Below are 22,388 nucleotides of genomic sequence, written 5' to 3' on the forward strand. Positions count from 1 at the left end.
ACACCTCTATGGGCTTGTGGAATGATTTTGTTGTTATCTGCATTAAAATATTTTACTTTAAAGGTAGTAAAAAATATGACCGTTTTTAAGTCATTGATTTTAATTTTGCGAAGGTTAACTGAAATTGGCCTTCCTTCCATCTTTAAAAGCCCATAACGTTGTCCAATGCACTCGGATTTCGATATGGCATACCTCTCTTGGCTTGTGGAATGATTATGTTGTTATGTGCACTAAGATATATAACTTTAAATGTAGTAAAAAATATGACGGTTTTTATGTCATTGACTTTAATTTTGAGAAAGTTTACTGAAATGGGCCTTCTTTACATCTTTAAAAATCCATAACTTGGTTAAAAGGACTCGGATTTCGATATGGCATACCTCTATTGGCTTGTGGAATGATTATGTTGTTATGGCATTAAAATATATAACATTAAGGGTAGTAAAAAATATGACCGTTTTTATGTCATTGATTTTAATTTTGAGAAAGTTTACTGAAATGGGCCTTCTTTCCATCTTTAAAGCCCATAACTTGGTCAAATGAACTCGGATTTCGATATGGCATACCTTTATAGGCTTGTGGAATGATTATGTTGTTATCTGCACTAAAATATTTAACTTTAAAGGTAGTAAAAAATATGACCGTTTTATGTGTTGGTCAAAAGGACTCGGATTTCGATATGGCATACCACTATTGGCTTGTGGAATGATTATGTTGTTATGTGCATTAAAATATATAACTTTAATAGTAGTAAAAAATATGGCGGTTTTATGTCATTGACTTTAATTTTGCGAAGGTTTACTGAAATGGGCCTTCTTTACATCTTTAAAATCCCATAACCTGGTCAAAAGGACTCGGATTTCGATATGGCATACCTCTATGGGCTTGAGGAATGATTATGTTGTTATCTGCATTAACATATATAACTTTAAATGTATTAAAAAATATGACCGTTTTTATGTCATTGATTTTTATTTTGCGAAGGTTTACAGAAATGGGCCTTCCTTCCATCTTTAAAAGCCCATAACTTGGTCAAATGAACTCGGATTTCGATATGGCATACCTTTATGGGCTTGTGGAATGATTATGTTTTTATCTGCATTAAAATATATAACTTTAAAGGTGGTAAAAAATATGACCGTTTTTATGTCATTGATTTTAATTTTGCAAAGGTTTACTTAAATGGGCCTTCTTTACATCTTTAAAAGCCCATAACTTGGTCAAAAGGACTCGGACTTCGATATGGCATACCTCTATTGGCTTGTGGAATGATTATGTTGTTATGTGCATTAAAATATTAAACTTTAAAGGAAGTAAAAAATATGACTGTTTTTATGTCATTGATTTGAATTTCGCGAAGGTTTCCTGAAATGGGCCTTCTTTATATATTTAAAAGCCCATAACTTAGTCAAATGAACTCGGTTTTTATTGATTTTAATTTTGCAAAGGTTTACTGAAATGGGCCTTCTTTACATCTTTAAAAGTCCATAACTTGGTCAAAAGGACTCGGATTTCGATATGGCATACCACTATTGGCTTGTGGAATGATTATGTTGTTATGTGCATTAAAATATATAACTTTAAAAGTAGTAAAAAATATGGCGGTTTTATGTCATTGACTTTAGTTTTGCGAAGGTTTACTGAAATGGGCCTTCTTTACATCTTTAAAATCCCATAACCTGGTCAAAAGGACTCGGATTTCGATATGGCATACCTCTATGGGCTTGAGGAATGATTATGTTGTTATCTGCATTAACATATATAACTTTAAATGTATTAAAAAATATGACCGTTTGTATGTCATTAATTTTTATTTTGCGAAGATTTACAGAAATGGGCCTTCCTTCCATCTTTAAAAGCCCATAACTTGGTCAAATGAACTCGGATTTCGATATGGCATACCTTTATGGGCTTGTGGAATGATTATGTTTTTATCTGCATTAAAATATATAACTTTAAAGGTGGTAAAAAATATGACCGTTTTTATGTCATTGATTTTAATTTTGCAAAGGTTTACTTAAATGGGCCTTCTTTACATCTTTAAAAGCCCATAACTTGGTCAAAAGGACTCGGACTTCGATATGGCATACCTCTATTGGCTTGTGGAATGATTATGTTGTTATGTGCATTAAAATATTATACTTTAAAGGTAGTAAAAAATATGACCGTTTTTATGTCATTGATTTGAATTTCGCGAAGGTTTACTGAAATGGGCCTTCTTTATATATTTAAAAGCCCATAACTTAGTCAAATGAACTCGGATTTCGATATGGCATACCTTTATAGGCTTGTGGAATGATAATGTTGTTATCAGCATTAAAATATATAACTTTAAAGGTAGTAAAAAATATGACCGTTTTTATGTCATTGATTTTAATTTTGCGAAGGTTTACTTAAATGGGCCTTCTTTACATCTTTAAAAGCCCATAACTTGGTCAAATGAGCTCGGATTTCGATATGGCATAGCTTTTTAGGCTTGTGGAATGATTATGTTGTTATCTGCATTAAAATATATAACTTTAAAGGTAGTAAAACCTATGACCGTTTTTATGTCATTGATTTTAATTTTGCGAAGGTTTACTAAAATGGGCCTTCTTTCCATCTTTAAAAGCCCATAACCTGGTCAAAAGGACTCGGACTTCGATATGAACACCTCTATGGGCTTGTGGAATGATTTTGTTGTTATCTGCATTAAAATATTTAACTTTAAAGGTAGTAAAAAATATGACCGTTTTTAAGTCATTGATTTTAATTTTGCGAAGGTTAACTGAAATTGGCCTTCCTTCCATCTTTAAAAGCCCATAACGTTGTCCAATGCACTCGGATTTCGATATAGCATACCTCTCTTGGCTTGTGGAATGATTATGTTGTTATGTGCACTAAGATATATAACTTTAAATGTAGTAAAAAATATGACGGTTTTTATGTCATTGACTTTAATTTTGAGAAAGTTTACTGAAATGGGCCTTCTTTACATCTTTAAAAATCCATAACTTGGTTAAAAGGACTCGGATTTCGATATGGCATACCTCTATTGGCTTGTGGAATGATTATGTTGTTATGGCATTAAAATATATAACATTAAGGGTAGTAAAAAATATGACCGTTTTTATGTCATTGATTTTAATTTTGAGAAAGTTTACTGAAATGGGCCTTCTTTCCATCTTTAAAGCCCATAACTTGGTCAAATGAACTCGGATTTCGATATGGCATACCTTTATAGGCTTGTGGAATGATTATGTTGTTATCTGCATTAAAATATATAACTTTAAAGGTAGTAAAAAATATGACCGTTTTTATGTCATTGATTTTAATTTTGCGAAGGTTTACTTAAATGGGCCTTCCTTCCATCTTTAAAAGCCCATAACGTTGTCCAATGCACTCGGATTTCGATATGGCATACCTCTCTTGGCTTGTGGAATGATTATGTTGTTATGTGCACTAAGATATATAACTTTAAATGTAGTAAAAAATATGACGGTTTTTATGTCATTGACTTTAATTTTGAGAAAGTTTACTGAAATGGGCCTTCTTTACATCTTTAAAAATCCATAACTTGGTTAAAAGGACTCGGATTTCGATATGGCATACCTCTATTGGCTTGTGGAATGATTATGTTGTTATGGCATTAAAATATATAACATTAAGGGTAGTAAAAAATATGACCGTTTTTATGTCATTGATTTTAATTTTGAGAAAGTTTACTGAAATGGGCCTTCTTTCCATCTTTAAAGCCCATAACTTGGTCAAATGAACTCGGATTTCGATATGGCATACCTTTATAGGCTTGTGGAATGATTATGTTGTTATCTGCACTAAAATATTTAACTTTAAAGGTAGTAAAAAATATGACCGTTTTATGTGTTGGTCAAAAGGACTCGGATTTCGATATGGCATACCACTATTGGCTTGTGGAATGATTATGTTGTTATGTGCATTAAAATATATAACTTTAATAGTAGTAAAAAATATGGCGGTTTTATGTCATTGACTTTAATTTTGCGAAGGTTTACTGAAATGGGCCTTCTTTACATCTTTAAAATCCCATAACCTGGTCAAAAGGACTCGGATTTCGATATGGCATACCTCTATGGGCTTGAGGAATGATTATGTTGTTATCTGCATTAACATATATAACTTTAAATGTATTAAAAAATATGACCGTTTTTATGTCATTGATTTTTATTTTGCGAAGGTTTACAGAAATGGGCCTTCCTTCCATCTTTAAAAGCCCATAACTTGGTCAAATGAACTAGGATTTCGATATGGCATACCTTTATGGGCTTGTGGAATGATTATGTTTTTATCTGCATTAAAATATATAACTTTAAAGGTGGTAAAAAATATGACCGTTTTTATGTCATTGATTTTAATTTTGCAAAGGTTTACTTAAATGGGCCTTCTTTACATCTTTAAAAGCCCATAACTTGGTCAAAAGGACTCGGACTTCGATATGGCATACCTCTATTGGCTTGTGGAATGATTATGTTGTTATGTGCATTAAAATATTAAACTTTAAAGGAAGTAAAAAATATGACTGTTTTTATGTCATTGATTTGAATTTCGCGAAGGTTTCCTGAAATGGGCCTTCTTTATATATTTAAAAGCCCATAACTTAGTCAAATGAACTCGGTTTTTATTGATTTTAATTTTGCAAAGGTTTACTGAAATGGGCCTTCTTTACATCTTTAAAAGTCCATAACTTGGTCAAAAGGACTCGGATTTCGATATGGCATACCACTATTGGCTTGTGGAATGATTATGTTGTTATGTGCATTAAAATATATAACTTTAAAAGTAGTAAAAAATATGGCGGTTTTATGTCATTGACTTTAGTTTTGCGAAGGTTTACTGAAATGGGCCTTCTTTACATCTTTAAAATCCCATAACCTGGTCAAAAGGACTCGGATTTCGATATGGCATACCTCTATGGGCTTGAGGAATGATTATGTTGTTATCTGCATTAACATATATAACTTTAAATGTATTAAAAAATATGACCGTTTGTATGTCATTAATTTTTATTTTGCGAAGATTTACAGAAATGGGCCTTCCTTCCATCTTTAAAAGCCCATAACTTGGTCAAATGAACTCGGATTTCGATATGGCATACCTTTATGGGCTTGTGGAATGATTATGTTTTTATCTGCATTAAAATATATAACTTTAAAGGTGGTAAAAAATATGACCGTTTTTATGTCATTGATTTTAATTTTGCAAAGGTTTACTTAAATGGGCCTTCTTTACATCTTTAAAAGCCCATAACTTGGTCAAAAGGACTCGGACTTCGATATGGCATACCTCTATTGGCTTGTGGAATGATTATGTTGTTATGTGCATTAAAATATTATACTTTAAAGGTAGTAAAAAATATGACCGTTTTTATGTCATTGATTTGAATTTCGCGAAGGTTTACTGAAATGGGCCTTCTTTATATATTTAAAAGCCCATAACTTAGTCAAATGAACTCGGATTTCGATATGGCATACCTTTATAGGCTTGTGGAATGATAATGTTGTTATCAGCATTAAAATATATAACTTTAAAGGTAGTAAAAAATATGACCGTTTTTATGTCATTGATTTTAATTTTGCGAAGGTTTACTTAAATGGGCCTTCTTTACATCTTTAAAAGCCCATAACTTGGTCAAATGAGCTCGGATTTCGATATGGCATAGCTTTTTAGGCTTGTGGAATGATTATGTTGTTATCTGCATTAAAATATATAACTTTAAAGGTAGTAAAACCTATGACCGTTTTTATGTCATTGATTTTAATTTTGCGAAGGTTTACTAAAATGGGCCTTCTTTCCATCTTTAAAAGCCCATAACCTGGTCAAAAGGACTCGGACTTCGATATGAACACCTCTATGGGCTTGTGGAATGATTTTGTTGTTATCTGCATTAAAATATTTAACTTTAAAGGTAGTAAAAAATATGACCGTTTTTAAGTCATTGATTTTAATTTTGCGAAGGCTTACTGAAATGGGCCTTCTTTACATCTTTAAAAGCCAATAACTTGGTCAAATGAACTCGGATTTCGATATGGCATACCTTTAGGTTCTTGTGGAATTATTTTGTTGTTATCTGCATTAAAATATTTAACCTTAAAGGTAGTAAAAAATATGATGGTTTTTATGTCATTGACTTTAATTTTGCGAAGGTTTACTGAAATTGGCCTTCTTTACATCTTTAAAAATCCATAACTTGGTCAAAAGGACTCGGATTTCGATATGGCATACCTCTATTGGCTTGTGGAATGATTATGTTGTTATGTGCATTAAAATATATAACATTAAAGGTAGTAAAAAATATGACCGTTTTTATGTCATTGATTTTAATTTTGAGAAAGTTTACTGAAATGGGCCTTCTTTCCATCTTTAAAGCCCATAACTTGGTCAAAAGGACTCGGATTTCGATATGGCATACCACTATTGGCTTGTGGAATGATTATGTTGTTATGTGCATTAAAATATATAACTTTAAAAGTAGTAAAAAATATTGCGGTTTTATGTCATTGACTTTAAATTTGCGAAGGTTTACTGAAATGGGCCTTCTTTACATCTTTAAAAGCCAATAACTTGGTCAAATGAACTCGGATTTCGTTATGGCATACCTTTAGGTTCTTGTGGAATTATTTTGTTGTTATCTGCATTAAAATATTTAACCTTAAAGGTAGTAAAAAATATGATGGTTTTTATGTCATTGACTTTAATTTTGCGAAGGTTTACTGAAATTGGCCTTCTTTACATCTTTAAAAATCCATAACTTGGTCAAAAGGACTCGGATTTCGATATGGCATACCTCTATTGGCTTGTGGAATGATTATGTTGTTATGTGCATTAAAATATATAACATTAAAGGTAGTAAAAAATATGACCGTTTTTATGTCATTGATTTTAATTTTGAGAAAGTTTACTGAAATGGGCCTTCTTTCCATCTTTAAAGCCCATAACTTGGTCAAAAGGACTCGGATTTCGATATGGCATACCACTATTGGCTTGTGGAATGATTATGTTGTTATGTGCATTAAAATATATAACTTTAAAAGTAGTAAAAAATATTGCGGTTTTATGTCATTGACTTTAATTTTGCGAAGGTTTACTGAAATGGGCCTTCTTTACATCTTTAAAATCCCATAACCTGGTCAAAAGGACTCGGATTTCGATATGGCATACCTCTATGGGCTTGAGGAATGATTATGTTGTTATCTGCATTAACATATATAACTTTAAATGTATTAAAAAATATGACCGTTTTTATGTCATTGATTTTTATTTTGCGAAGGTTTACAGAAATGGGCCTTCCTTCCATCTTTAAAAGCCAATTACTTGGTCAAATGAACTCGTATTTCGATATGGCATACCTTTAGGGGCTTGTGGAATGATTTTGTTGTTATGTGCATTAAAATATTAAACATTAAAGGTATTAAAAAATATCACCGTTTTTATGTCATTGATTTTAATTTTGAGAAGGTTTACTGAAATGGGCCTTCTTTCCATCTTTAAAGCCCATAACTTGGTCAAATGAACTCGGATTTTGGTATGGCATACCTTTATAGGCTTGTGGGATGATTATGTTGTTACCTGCATTAAAATATATAACTTTAAAGGTAGTAAAAAATATGACCGTTTTTATGTCATTGATTTTAATTTTGCGAAGGTTTACTGAAATGGGCCTTCTTTTCATCTTTAAAAGCCAATAACTTGGTCAAATGAACTCGGATTTCGATATGGCATACCTTTAGGGGCTTGTGGAATTATTTTGTTGTTATCTGCATTAAAATATTTAACTTTAAAGGTAGTAAAAAATATGACGGTTCTTATGTCATTGACTTTAATTTTGCGAAGGTTTACTGAAATGGGCCTTTTTTACATCTTTAAAAGTCCATAACTTGGTCAAAAGGACTCGGACTTCGATATGGCATACCTCTATTGGCTTGTGGAATGATTATGTTGTTATGTGCATTAAAATATTAAACTTTAAAGGTAGTAAAAAATATGACCGTTTTTATGTCATTGATTTGAATTTTGCGAAGGTTTACTGAAATGGGCCTTCTTTATATATTTAAAAGCCCATAACTTAGTCAAATAAACTCGGATTTCGATATGGCATACCTTTATAGGCTTGTGGAATGATTATGGTGTTATCTGCATTAAAATATATAACTTTAAAGGTAGTAAAAAATATGACCGTTTTTATGTCATTGATTTTAATTTTGCGAAGGTTTACTGAAATGGGCCTTCTTTTCATCTTTAAAAGCCAATAACTTGGTCAAATGAACTCGGATTTCGATATGGCATACCTTTAGGGGCTTGTGGAATTATTTTGTTGTTATCTGCATTAAAATATTTAACTTTAAAGGTAGTAAAAAATATGACGGTTTTTATGTCATTGACTTTAATTTTGCGAAGGTTTACTGAAATGGGCCTTTTTTCCATCTTTAAAGCCCATAACTTGGTCAAAAGGACTCGGATTTCGATATGGCATACCACTATTGGCTTGTGGAATGATTATGTTGTTATGTGCATTAAAATATATAACTTTAATAGTAGTAAAAAATATGGCGGTTTTATGTCATTGACTTTAATTTTGCGAAGGTTTACTGAAACGGTCCTTCTTTACATCTTTAAAATCCCATAACCTGGTCAAAAGGACTCGGATTTCGATATGGCATACCTCTATGGGCTTGAGGAATGATTATGTTGTTATCTGCATTAACATATATAACTTTAAATGTATTAAAAAATATGACCGTTTTTATGTCATTGATTTTTATTTTGCGAAGGTTTACAGAAATGGGCCTTCCTTCCATCTTTAAAAGCCCATAACTTGGTCAAATGAACTCGGATTTCGATATGGCATACCTTTATGGGCTTGTGGAATGATTATGTTTTTATCTGCATTAAAATATATAACTTTAAAGGTGGTTAAAAATATGACCGTTTTTATGTCATTGATTTTAATTTTGCAAAGGTTTACTTAAATGGGCCTTCTTTACATCTTTAAAAGCCCATAACTTGGTCAAAAGGACTCGGACTTCGATATGGCATACCTCTATTGGCTTGTGGAATGATTATGTTGTTATGTGCATTAAAATATTAAACTTTAAAGGAAGTAAAAAATATGACTGTTTTTATGTCATTGATTTGAATTTCGCGAAGGTTTCCTGAAAAGGGCCTTCTTTATATATTTAAAAGCCCATAACTTAGTCAAATGTACTCGGATTTCGATATGGCATACCTTTATAGGCTTGTGGAATGATTATGTTGTTATCTGCATTAAAATATATAACTTTAAAGGTAGTAAAAGATATGACCGTTTTTATGTCATTGATTTTAATTTTGCAAAGGTTTACTGAAATGGGCCTTCTTTACATCTTTAAAAGTCCATAACTTGGTCAAAAGGACTCGGATTTCGATATGGCATACCACTATTGGCTTGTGGAATGATTATGTTGTTATGTGCATTAAAATATATAACTTTAAAAGTAGTAAAAAATATGGCGGTTTTATGTCATTGACTTTAGTTTTGCGAAGGTTTACTGAAATGGGCCTTCTTTACATCTTTAAAATCCCATAACCTGGTCAAAAGGACTCGGATTTCGATATGGCATACCTCTATGGGCTTGAGGAATGATTATGTTGTTATCTGCATTAACATATATAACTTTAAATGTATTAAAAAATATGACCGTTTGTATGTCATTAATTTTTATTTTGCGAAGGTTTACAGAAATGGGCCTTCCTTCCATCTTTAAAAGCCCATAACTTGGTCAAATGAACTCGGATTTCGATATGGCATACCTTTATGGGCTTGTGGAATGATTATGTTTTTATCTGCATTAAAATATATAACTTTAAAGGTGGTAAAAAATATGACCGTTTTTATGTCATTGATTTTAATTTTGCAAAGGTTTACTTAAATGGGCCTTCTTTACATCTTTAAAAGCCCATAACTTGGTCAAAAGGAATCGGACTTCGATATGGCATACCTCTATTGGCTTGTGGAATGATTATGTTGTTATGTGCATTAAAATATTATACTTTAAAGGTAGTAAAAAATATGACCGTTTTTATGTCATTGATTTGAATTTCTTGAAGGTTTACTGAAATGGGCCTTCTTTATATATTTAAAAGCCCATAACTTAGTCAAATGAACTCGGATTTCGATATGGCATACCTTTATAGGCTTGTGGAATGATTATGTTGTTATCTGCATTAAAATATATAACTTTAAAGGTAGTAAAAGATATGACCGTTTTTATGTCATTGATTTTAATTTTGCAAAGGTTTACTGAAATGGGCCTTCTTTACATCTTTAAAAGTCCATAACTTGGTCAAAAGGACTCGGATTTTGATATGGCATACCTCTCTTGGCTTGTGGAATGATTATGTTGTTATGTGCACTAAGATATATAACTTTAAATGTAGTAAAAAATATGACGGTTTTTATGTCATTGACTTTAATTTTGAGAAAGTTTACTGAAATGGGCCTTCTTTACATCTTTAAAAATCCATAACTTGGTTAAAAGGACTCGGATTTCGATATGGCATACCTCTATTGGCTTGTGGAATGATTATGTTGTTATGGCATTAAAATATATAACATTAAGGGTAGTAAAAAATATGACCGTTTTTATGTCATTGATTTTAATTTTGAGAAAGTTTACTGAAATGGGCCTTCTTTCCATCTTTAAAGCCCATAACTTGGTCAAATGAACTCGGATTTCGATATGGCATACCTTTATAGGCTTGTGGAATGATTATGTTGTTATCTGCACTAAAATATTTAACTTTAAAGGTAGTAAAAAATATGACCGTTTTATGTGTTTTTATGATTTTAATTTTGCAAAGGTTTACTGAAATGGGCCTTTTTTCCATCTTTAAAATCCCACAACCTGGTCAAAAGGACTCGGAGTTCGATATGCCACACCTCTATGGGCTTGTGGAATGATAATGTTGTTATCAGCATTAAAATATATAACTTTAAAGGTAGTAAAAAATATAACCGTTTTTATGTCATTGATTTTAATTTTGCGAAGGCTTACTGAAATGGGCCTTCTTTACATCTTTAAAAGCCAATAACTTGGTCAAATGAACTCGGATTTCGATATGGCATACCTTTAGGTTCTTGTGGAATTATTTTGTTGTTATCTGCATTAAAATATTTAACCTTAAAGGTAGTAAAAAATATGATGGTTTTTATGTCATTGACTTTAATTTTGCGAAGGTTTACTGAAATTGGCCTTCTTTACATCTTTAAAAATCCATAACTTGGTCAAAAGGACTCGGATTTCGATATGGCATACCTCTATTGGCTTGTGGAATGATTATGTTGTTATGTGCATTAAAATATATAACATTAAAGGTAGTAAAAAATATGACCGTTTTTATGTCATTGATTTTAATTTTGAGAAAGTTTACTGAAATGGGCCTTCTTTCCATCTTTAAAGCCCATAACTTGGTCAAAAGGACTCGGATTTCGATATGGCATACCACTATTGGCTTGTGGAATGATTATGTTGTTATGTGCATTAAAATATATAACTTTAAAAGTAGTAAAAAATATGGCGGTTTTATGTCATTGACTTTAGTTTTGCGAAGGTTTACTGAAATGGGCCTTCTTTACATCTTTAAAATCCCATAACCTGGTCAAAAGGACTCGGATTTCGATATGGCATACCTCTATGGGCTTGAGGAATGATTATGTTGTTATCTGCATTAACATATATAACTTTAAATGTATTAAAAAATATGACCGTTTGTATGTCATTAATTTTTATTTTGCGAAGGTTTACAGAAATGGGCCTTCCTTCCATCTTTAAAAGCCCATAACTTGGTCAAATGAACTCGGATTTCGATATGGCATACCTTTATAGGCTTGTGGAATGATTATGTTGTTATCTGCATTAAAATATATAACTTTAAAGGTAGTAAAAAATATGACCGTTTTTATGTCATTGATTTTAATTTTGCGAAGGTTTACTTAAATGGGCCTTCTTTACATCTTTAAAAGCCCATAACTTGGTCAAATGAGCTCGGATTTCGATATGGCATAGCTTTTTAGGCTTGTGGAATGATTATGTTGTTATCTGCATTAAAATATATAACTTTAAAGGTAGTAAAACCTATGACCGTTTTTATGTCATTGATTTTAATTTTGCGAAGGTTTACTAAAATGGGCCTTCTTTCCATCTTTAAAAGCCCATAACCTGGTCAAAAGGACTCGGACTTCGATATGAACACCTTTATGGGCTTGTGGAATGATTTTGTTGTTATCTGCATTAAAATATTTAACTTTAAAGGTAGTAAAAAATATGACCGTTTTTAAGTCATTGATTTTAATTTTGCGAAGGTTAACTGAAATTGGCCTTCCTTCCATCTTTAAAAGCCCATAACGTTGTCCAATGCACTCGGATTTTGATATGGCATACCTCTCTTGGCTTGTGGAATGATTATGTTGTTATGTGCACTAAGATATATAACTTTAAAGGTAGTAAAAAATATGACGGTTTTTATGTCATTGACTTTAATTTTGAGAAAGTTTACTGAAATGGGCCTTCTTTACATCTTTAAAAATCCATAACTTGGTTAAAAGGACTCGGATTTCGATATGGCATACCTCTATTGGCTTGTGGAATGATTATGTTGTTATGGCATTAAAATATATAACATTAAGGGTAGTAAAAAATATGACCGTTTTTATGTCATTGATTTTAATTTTGAGAAAGTTTACTGAAATGGGCCTTCTTTCCATCTTTAAAGCCCATAACTTGGTCAAATGAACTCGGATTTCGATATGGCATACCTTTATAGGCTTGTGGAATGATTATGTTGTTATCTGCACTAAAATATTTAACTTTAAAGGTAGTAAAAAATATGACCGTTTTATGTGTTTTTATGATTTTAATTTTGCAAAGGTTTACTGAAATGGGCCTTTTTTCCATCTTTAAAATCCCACAACCTGGTCAAAAGGACTCGGAGTTCGATATGCCACACCTCTATGGGCTTGTGGAATGATAATGTTGTTATCAGCATTAAAATATATAACTTTAAAGGTAGTAAAAAATATAACCGTTTTTATGTCATTGATTTTAATTTTGCGAAGGCTTACTGAAATGGGCCTTCTTTACATCTTTAAAAGCCAATAACTTGGTCAAATGAACTCGGATTTCGATATGGCATACCTTTAGGTTCTTGTGGAATTATTTTGTTGTTATCTGCATTAAAATATTTAACCTTAAAGGTAGTAAAAAATATGATGGTTTTTATGTCATTGACTTTAATTTTGCGAAGGTTTACTGAAATTGGCCTTCTTTACATCTTTAAAAATCCATAACTTGGTCAAAAGGACTCGGATTTCGATTTGGCATACCTCTATTGGCTTGTGGAATGATTATGTTGTTATGTGCATTAAAATATATAACATTAAAGGTAGTAAAAAATATGACCGTTTTTATGTCATTGATTTTAATTTTGAGAAAGTTTACTGAAATGGGCCTTCTTTCCATCTTTAAAGCCCATAACTTGGTCAAAAGGACTCGGATTTCGATATGGCATACCACTATTGGCTTGTGGAATGATTATGTTGTTATGTGCATTAAAATATATAACTTTAAAAGTAGTAAAAAATATTGCGGTTTTATGTCATTGACTTTAATTTTGCGAAGGTTTACTGAAATGGGCCTTCTTTACATCTTTAAAATCCCATAACCTGGTCAAAAGGACTCGGATTTCGATATGGCATACCTCTATGGGCTTGAGGAATGATTATGTTGTTATCTGCATTAACATATATAACTTTAAATGTATTAAAAAATATGACCGTTTTTATGTCATTGATTTTTATTTTGCGAAGGTTTACAGAAATGGGCCTTCCTTCCATCTTTAAAAGCCCATAACTTGGTCAAATGAACTCGTATTTCGATATGGCATACCTTTAGGGGCTTGTGGAATGATTATGTTGTTATCTGCATTAAAATATATAACTTTAAAGGTAGTAAAAAATATGACCGTTTTTATGTCATTGATTTTAATTTTGCGAAGGTTTACTTAAATGGGCCTTCTTTACATCTTTAAAAGCCCATAACTTGGTCAAATGAGCTCGGATTTCGATATGGCATAGCTTTTTAGGCTTGTGGAATGATTATGTTGTTATCTGCATTAAAATATATAACTTTAAAGGTAGTAAAACCTATGACCGTTTTTATGTCATTGATTTTAATTTTGCGAAGGTTTACTAAAATGGGCCTTCTTTCCATCTTTAAAAGCCCATAACCTGGTCAAAAGGACTCGGACTTCGATATGAACACCTTTATGGGCTTGTGGAATGATTTTGTTGTTATCTGCATTAAAATATTTAACTTTAAAGGTAGTAAAAAATATGACCGTTTTTAAGTCATTGATTTTAATTTTGCGAAGGTTAACTGAAATTGGCCTTCCTTCCATCTTTAAAAGCCCATAACGTTGTCCAATGCACTCGGATTTTGATATGGCATACCTCTCTTGGCTTGTGGAATGATTATGTTGTTATGTGCACTAAGATATATAACTTTAAAGGTAGTAAAAAATATGACGGTTTTTATGTCATTGACTTTAATTTTGAGAAAGTTTACTGAAATGGGCCTTCTTTACATCTTTAAAAATCCATAACTTGGTTAAAAGGACTCGGATTTCGATATGGCATACCTCTATTGGCTTGTGGAATGATTATGTTGTTATGGCATTAAAATATATAACATTAAGGGTAGTAAAAAATATGACCGTTTTTATGTCATTGATTTTAATTTTGAGAAAGTTTACTGAAATGGGCCTTCTTTCCATCTTTAAAGCCCATAACTTGGTCAAATGAACTCGGATTTCGATATGGCATACCTTTATAGGCTTGTGGAATGATTATGTTGTTATCTGCACTAAAATATTTAACTTTAAAGGTAGTAAAAAATATGACCGTTTTATGTGTTTTTATGATTTTAATTTTGCAAAGGTTTACTGAAATGGGCCTTTTTTCCATCTTTAAAATCCCACAACCTGGTCAAAAGGACTCGGAGTTCGATATGCCACACCTCTATGGGCTTGTGGAATGATAATGTTGTTATCAGCATTAAAATATATAACTTTAAAGGTAGTAAAAAATATAACCGTTTTTATGTCATTGATTTTAATTTTGCGAAGGCTTACTGAAATGGGCCTTCTTTACATCTTTAAAAGCCAATAACTTGGTCAAATGAACTCGGATTTCGATATGGCATACCTTTAGGTTCTTGTGGAATTATTTTGTTGTTATCTGCATTAAAATATTTAACCTTAAAGGTAGTAAAAAATATGATGGTTTTTATGTCATTGACTTTAATTTTGCGAAGGTTTACTGAAATTGGCCTTCTTTACATCTTTAAAAATCCATAACTTGGTCAAAAGGACTCGGATTTCGATATGGCATACCTCTATTGGCTTGTGGAATGATTATGTTGTTATGTGCATTAAAATATATAACATTAAAGGTAGTAAAAAATATGACCGTTTTTATGTCATTGATTTTAATTTTGAGAAAGTTTACTGAAATGGGCCTTCTTTCCATCTTTAAAGCCCATAACTTGGTCAAAAGGACTCGGATTTCGATATGGCATACCACTATTGGCTTGTGGAATGATTATGTTGTTATGTGCATTAAAATATATAACTTTAAAAGTAGTAAAAAATATTGCGGTTTTATGTCATTGACTTTAATTTTGCGAAGGTTTACTGAAATGGGCCTTCTTTACATCTTTAAAATCCCATAACCTGGTCAAAAGGACTCGGATTTCGATATGGCATACCTCTATGGGCTTGAGGAATGATTATGTTGTTATCTGCATTAACATATATAACTTTAAATGTATTAAAAAATATGACCGTTTTTATGTCATTGATTTTTATTTTGCGAAGGTTTACAGAAATGGGCCTTCCTTCCATCTTTAAAAGCCCATAACTTGGTCAAATGAACTCGTATTTCGATATGGCATACCTTTAGGGGCTTGTGGAATGATTTTGTTGTTATGTGCATTAAAATATTAAACATTAAAGGTATTAAAAAATATCACCGTTTTTATGTCATTGATTTTAATTTTGAGAAGGTTTACTGAAATGGGCCTTCTTTCCATCTTTAAAGCCCATAACTTGGTCAAATGAACTCGGATTTTGGTATGGCATACCTTTATAGGCTTGTGGGATGATTATGTTGTTACCTGCATTAAAATATATAACTTTAAAGGTAGTAAAAAATATGACCGTTTTTATGTCATTGATTTTAATTTTGCGAAGGTTTACTGAAATGGGCCTTCTTTTCATCTTTAAAAGCCAATAACTTGGTCAAATGAACTCGGATTTCGATATGGCATACCTTTAGGGGCTTGTGGAATTATTTTGTTGTTATCTGCATTAAAATATTTAACTTTAAAGGTAGTAAAAAATATGACGGTTCTTATGTCATTGACTTTAATTTTGCGAAGGTTTACTGAAATGGGCCTTTTTTACATCTTTAAAAGTCCATAACTTGGTCAAAAGGACTCGGACTTCGATATGGCATACCTCTATTGGCTTGTGGAATGATTATGTTGTTATGTGCATTAAAATATTAAACTTTAAAGGTAGTAAAAAATATGACCGTTTTTATGTCATTGATTTGAATTTTGCGAAGGTTTACTGAAATGGGCCTTCTTTATATATTTAAAAGCCCATAACTTAGTCAAATAAACTCGGATTTCGATATGGCATACCTTTATAGGCTTGTGGAATGATTATGGTGTTATCTGCATTAAAATATATAACTTTAAAGGTAGTAAAAAATATGACCGTTTTTATGTCATTGATTTTAATTTTGCGAAGGTTTACTGAAATGGGCCTTCTTTTCATCTTTAAAAGCCAATAACTTGGTCAAATGAACTCGGATTTCGATATGGCATACCTTTAGGGGCTTGTGGAATTATTTTGTTGTTATCTGCATTAAAATATTTAACTTTAAAGGTAGTAAAAAATATGACGGTTTTTATGTCATTGACTTTAATTTTGCGAAGGTTTACTGAAATGGGCCTTTTTTCCATCTTTAAAGCCCATAACTTGGTCAAAAGGACTCGGATTTCGATATGGCATACCACTATTGGCTTGTGGAATGATTATGTTGTTATGTGCATTAAAATATATAACTTTAAATGTATTAAAAAATATGACCGTTTTTATGTCATTGATTTTTATTTTGCGAAGGTTTACAGAAATGGGCCTTCCTTCCATCTTTAAAAGCCCATAACTTGGTCAAATGAACTCGGATTTCGATATGGCATACCTTTATGGGCTTGTGGAATGATTATGTTTTTATCTGCATTAAAATATATAACTTTAAAGGTGGTAAAAAATATGACCGTTTTAATGTCATTGATTTTAATTTTGCAAAGGTTTACTTAAATGGGCCTTCTTTACATCTTTAAAAGCCCATAACTTGGTCAAAAGGACTCGGACTTCGATATGGCATACCTCTATTGGCTTGTGGAATGATTATGTTGTTATGTGCATTAAAATATTAAACTTTAAAGGAAGTAAAAAATATGACTGTTTTTATGTCATTGATTTGAATTTCGCGAAGGTTTCCTGAAAAGGGCCTTCTTTATATATTTAAAAGCCCATAACTTAGTCAAATGAACTCGGATTTCGATATGGCATACCTTTATAGGCTTGTGGAATGATTATGTTGTTATCTGCATTAAAATATATAACTTTAAAGGTAGTAAAAGATATGACCGTTTTTATGTCATTGATTTTAATTTTGCAAAGGTTTACTGAAATGGGCCTTCTTTACATCTTTAAAAGTCCATAACTTGGTCAAAAGGACTCGGATTTCGATATGGCATACCACTATTGGCTTGTGGAATGATTATGTTGTTATGTGCATTAAAATATATAACTTTAAAAGTAGTAAAAAATATGGCGGTTTTATGTCATTGACTTTAGTTTTGCGAAGGTTTACTGAAATGGGCCTTCTTTACATCTTTAAAATCCCATAACCTGGTCAAAAGGACTCGGATTTCGATATGGCATACCTCTATGGGCTTGAGGAATGATTATGTTGTTATCTGCATTAACATATATAACTTTAAATGTATTAAAATATATGACCTTTTGTATGTCATTAATTTTTATTTTGCGAAGGTTTACAGAAATGGGCCTTCCTTCCATCTTTAAAAGCCCATAACTTGGTCAAATGAACTCGGATTTCGATATGGCATACCTTTATGGGCTTGTGGAATGATTATGTTTTTATCTGCATTAAAATATATAACTTTAAAGGTGGTAAAAAATATGACCGTTTTTATGTCATTGATTTTAATTTTGCAAAGGTTTACTTAAATGGGCCTTCTTTACATCTTTAAAAGCCCATAACTTGGTCAAAAGGACTCGGACTTCGATATGGCATACCTCTATTGGCTTGTGGAATGATTATGTTGTTATGTGCATTAAAATATTATACTTTAAAGGTAGTAAAAAATATGACCGTTTTTATGTCATTGATTTGAATTTCGCGAAGGTTTACTGAAATGGGCCTTCTTTATATATTTAAAAGCCCATAACTTAGTCAAATGAACTCGGATTTCGATATGGCATACCTTTATAGGCTTGTGGAATGATTATGTTGTTATCTGCATTAAAATATATAACTTTAAAGGTAGTAAAAGATATGACCGTTTTTATGTCATTGATTTTAATTTTGCAAAGGTTTACTGAAATGGGCCTTCTTTACATCTTTAAAAGTCCATAACTTGGTCAAAAGGACTCGGATTTTGATATGGCATACCTCTCTTGGCTTGTGGAATGATTATGTTGTTATGTGCACTAAGATATATAACTTTAAATGTAGTAAAAAATATGACGGTTTTTATGTCATTGACTTTAATTTTGAGAAAGTTTACTGAAATGGGCCTTCTTTACATCTTTAAAAATCCATAACTTGGTTAAAAGGACTCGGATTTCGATATGGCATACCTCTATTGGCTTGTGGAATGATTATGTTGTTATGGCATTAAAATATATAACATTAAGGGTAGTAAAAAATATGACCGTTTTTATGTCATTGATTTTAATTTTGAGAAAGTTTACTGAAATGGGCCTTCTTTCCATCTTTAAAGCCCATAACTTGGTCAAATGAACTCGGATTTCGATATGGCATACCTTTATAGGCTTGTGGAATGATTATGTTGTTATCTGCACTAAAATATTTAAAATATTTAAAGGTAGTAAAAAATATGACCGTTTTATGTGTTTTTATGATTTTAATTTTGCAAAGGTTTACTGAAATGGGCCTTTTTTCCATCTTTAAAATCCCACAACCTGGTCAAAAGGACTCGGAGTTCGATATGCCACACCTCTATGGGCTTGTGGAATGATAATGTTGTTATCAGCATTAAAATATATAACTTTAAAGGTAGTAAAAAATATAACCGTTTTTATGTCATTGATTTTAATTTTGCGAAGGCTTACTGAAATGGGCCTTCTTTACATCTTTAAAAGCCAATAACTTGGTCAAATGAACTCGGATTTCGATATGGCATACCTTTAGGTTCTTGTGGAATGATTTTGTTGTTATCTGCATTAAAATATATAACATTAAAGGTAGTAAAAAATATGACCGTTTTTATGTCATTGATTTTAATTTTGAGAAAGTTTACTGAAATGGGCCTTCTTTCCATCTTTAAAGCCCATAACTTGGTCAAATGAACTCGTATTTCGATATGGCATACCTTTAGGGGCTTGTGGAATGATTTTGTTGTTATGTGCATTAAAATATTAAACATTAAAGGTATTAAAAAATATCACCGTTTTTATGTCATTGATTTTAATTTTGAGAAGGTTTACTGAAATGGGCCTTCTTTCCATCTTTAAAGCCCATAACTTGGTCAAATGAACTCGGATTTTGGTATGGCATACCTTTATAGGCTTGTGGGATGATTATGTTGTTACCTGCATTAAAATATATAACTTTAAAGGTAGTAAAAAATATGACCGTTTTTATGTCATTGATTTTAATTTTGCGAAGGTTTACTGAAATGGGCCTTCTTTTCATCTTTAAAAGCCAATAACTTGGTCAAATGAACTCGGATTTCGATATGGCATACCTTTAGGGGCTTGTGGAATTATTTTGTTGTTATCTGCATTAAAATATTTAACTTTAAAGGTAGTAAAAAATATGACGGTTCTTATGTCATTGACTTTAATTTTGCGAAGGTTTACTGAAATGGGCCTTTTTTACATCTTTAAAAGTCCATAACTTGGTCAAAAGGACTCGGACTTCGATATGGCATACCTCTATTGGCTTGTGGAATGATTATGTTGTTATGTGCATTAAAATATTAAACTTTAAAGGTAGTAAAAAATATGACCGTTTTTATGTCATTGATTTGAATTTTGCGAAGGTTTACTGAAATGGGCCTTCTTTATATATTTAAAAGCCCATAACTTAGTCAAATAAACTCGGATTTCGATATGGCATACCTTTATAGGCTTGTGGAATGATTATGGTGTTATCTGCATTAAAATATATAACTTTAAAGGTAGTAAAAAATATGACCGTTTTTATGTCATTGATTTTAATTTTGCGAAGGTTTACTGAAATGGGCCTTCTTTTCATCTTTAAAAGCCAATAACTTGGTCAAATGAACTCGGATTTCGATATGGCATACCTTTAGGGGCTTGTGGAATTATTTTGTTGTTATCTGCATTAAAATATTTAACTTTAAAGGTAGTAAAAAATATGACGGTTTTTATGTCATTGACTTTAATTTTGCGAAGGTTTACTGAAATGGGCCTTTTTTCCATCTTTAAAGCCCATAACTTGGTCAAAAGGACTCGGATTTCGATATGGCATACCACTATTGGCTTGTGGAATGATTATGTTGTTATGTGCATTAAAATATATAACTTTAATAGTAGTAAAAAATATGGCGGTTTTATGTCATTGACTTTAATTTTGCGAAGGTTTACTGAAACGGTCCTTCTTTACATCTTTAAAATCCCATAACCTGGTCAAAAGGACTCGGATTTCGATATGGCATACCTCTATGGGCTTGAGGAATGATTATGTTGTTATCTGCATTAACATATATAACTTTAAATGTATTAAAAAATATGACCGTTTTTATGTCATTGATTTTTATTTTGCGAAGGTTTACAGAAATGGGCCTTCCTTCCATCTTTAAAAGCCCATAACTTGGTCAAATGAACTCGGATTTCGATATGGCATACCTTTATGGGCTTGTGGAATGATTATGTTTTTATCTGCATTAAAATATATAACTTTAAAGGTGGTAAAAAATATGACCGTTTTTATGTCATTGATTTTAATTTTGCAAAGGTTTACTTAAATGGGCCTTCTTTACATCTTTAAAAGCCCATAACTTGGTCAAAAGGACTCGGACTTCGATATGGCATACCTCTATTGGCTTGTGGAATGATTATGTTGTTATGTGCATTAAAATATTAAACTTTAAAGGAAGTAAAAAATATGACTGTTTTTATGTCATTGATTTGAATTTCGCGAAGGTTTCCTGAAAAGGGCCTTCTTTATATATTTAAAAGCCCATAACTTAGTCAAATGAACTCGGATTTCGATATGGCATACCTTTATAGGCTTGTGGAATGATTATGTTGTTATCTGCATTAAAATATATAACTTTAAAGGTAGTAAAAGATATGACCGTTTTTATGTCATTGATTTTAATTTTGCAAAGGTTTACTGAAATGGGCCTTCTTTACATCTTTAAAAGTCCATAACTTGGTCAAAAGGACTCGGATTTCGATATGGCATACCACTATTGGCTTGTGGAATGATTATGTTGTTATGTGCATTAAAATATATAACTTTAAAAGTAGTAAAAAATATGGCGGTTTTATGTCATTGACTTTAGTTTTGCGAAGGTTTACTGAAATGGGCCTTCTTTACATCTTTAAAATCCCATAACCTGGTCAAAAGGACTCGGATTTCGATATGGCATACCTCTATGGGCTTGAGGAATGATTATGTTGTTATCTGCATTAACATATATAACTTTAAATGTATTAAAAAATATGACCGTTTGTATGTCATTAATTTTTATTTTGCGAAGGTTTACTGAAATGGGCCTTTTTTCCATCTTTAAAGCCCATAACTTGGTCAAAAGGACTCGGATTTCGATATGGCATACCACTATTGGCTTGTGGAATGATTATGTTGTTATGTGCATTAAAATATATAACTTTAATAGTAGTAAAAAATATGGCGGTTTTATGTCATTGACTTTAATTTTGCGAAGGTTTACTGAAACGGTCCTTCTTTACATCTTTAAAATCCCATAACCTGGTCAAAAGGACTCGGATTTCGATATGGCATA

Source organism: Drosophila suzukii (assembly GCF_043229965.1).
Source record: "Drosophila suzukii chromosome X unlocalized genomic scaffold, CBGP_Dsuzu_IsoJpt1.0 scf_Xc, whole genome shotgun sequence".
Classification (NCBI taxonomy): Eukaryota; Metazoa; Arthropoda; class Insecta; order Diptera; family Drosophilidae; genus Drosophila; species Drosophila suzukii.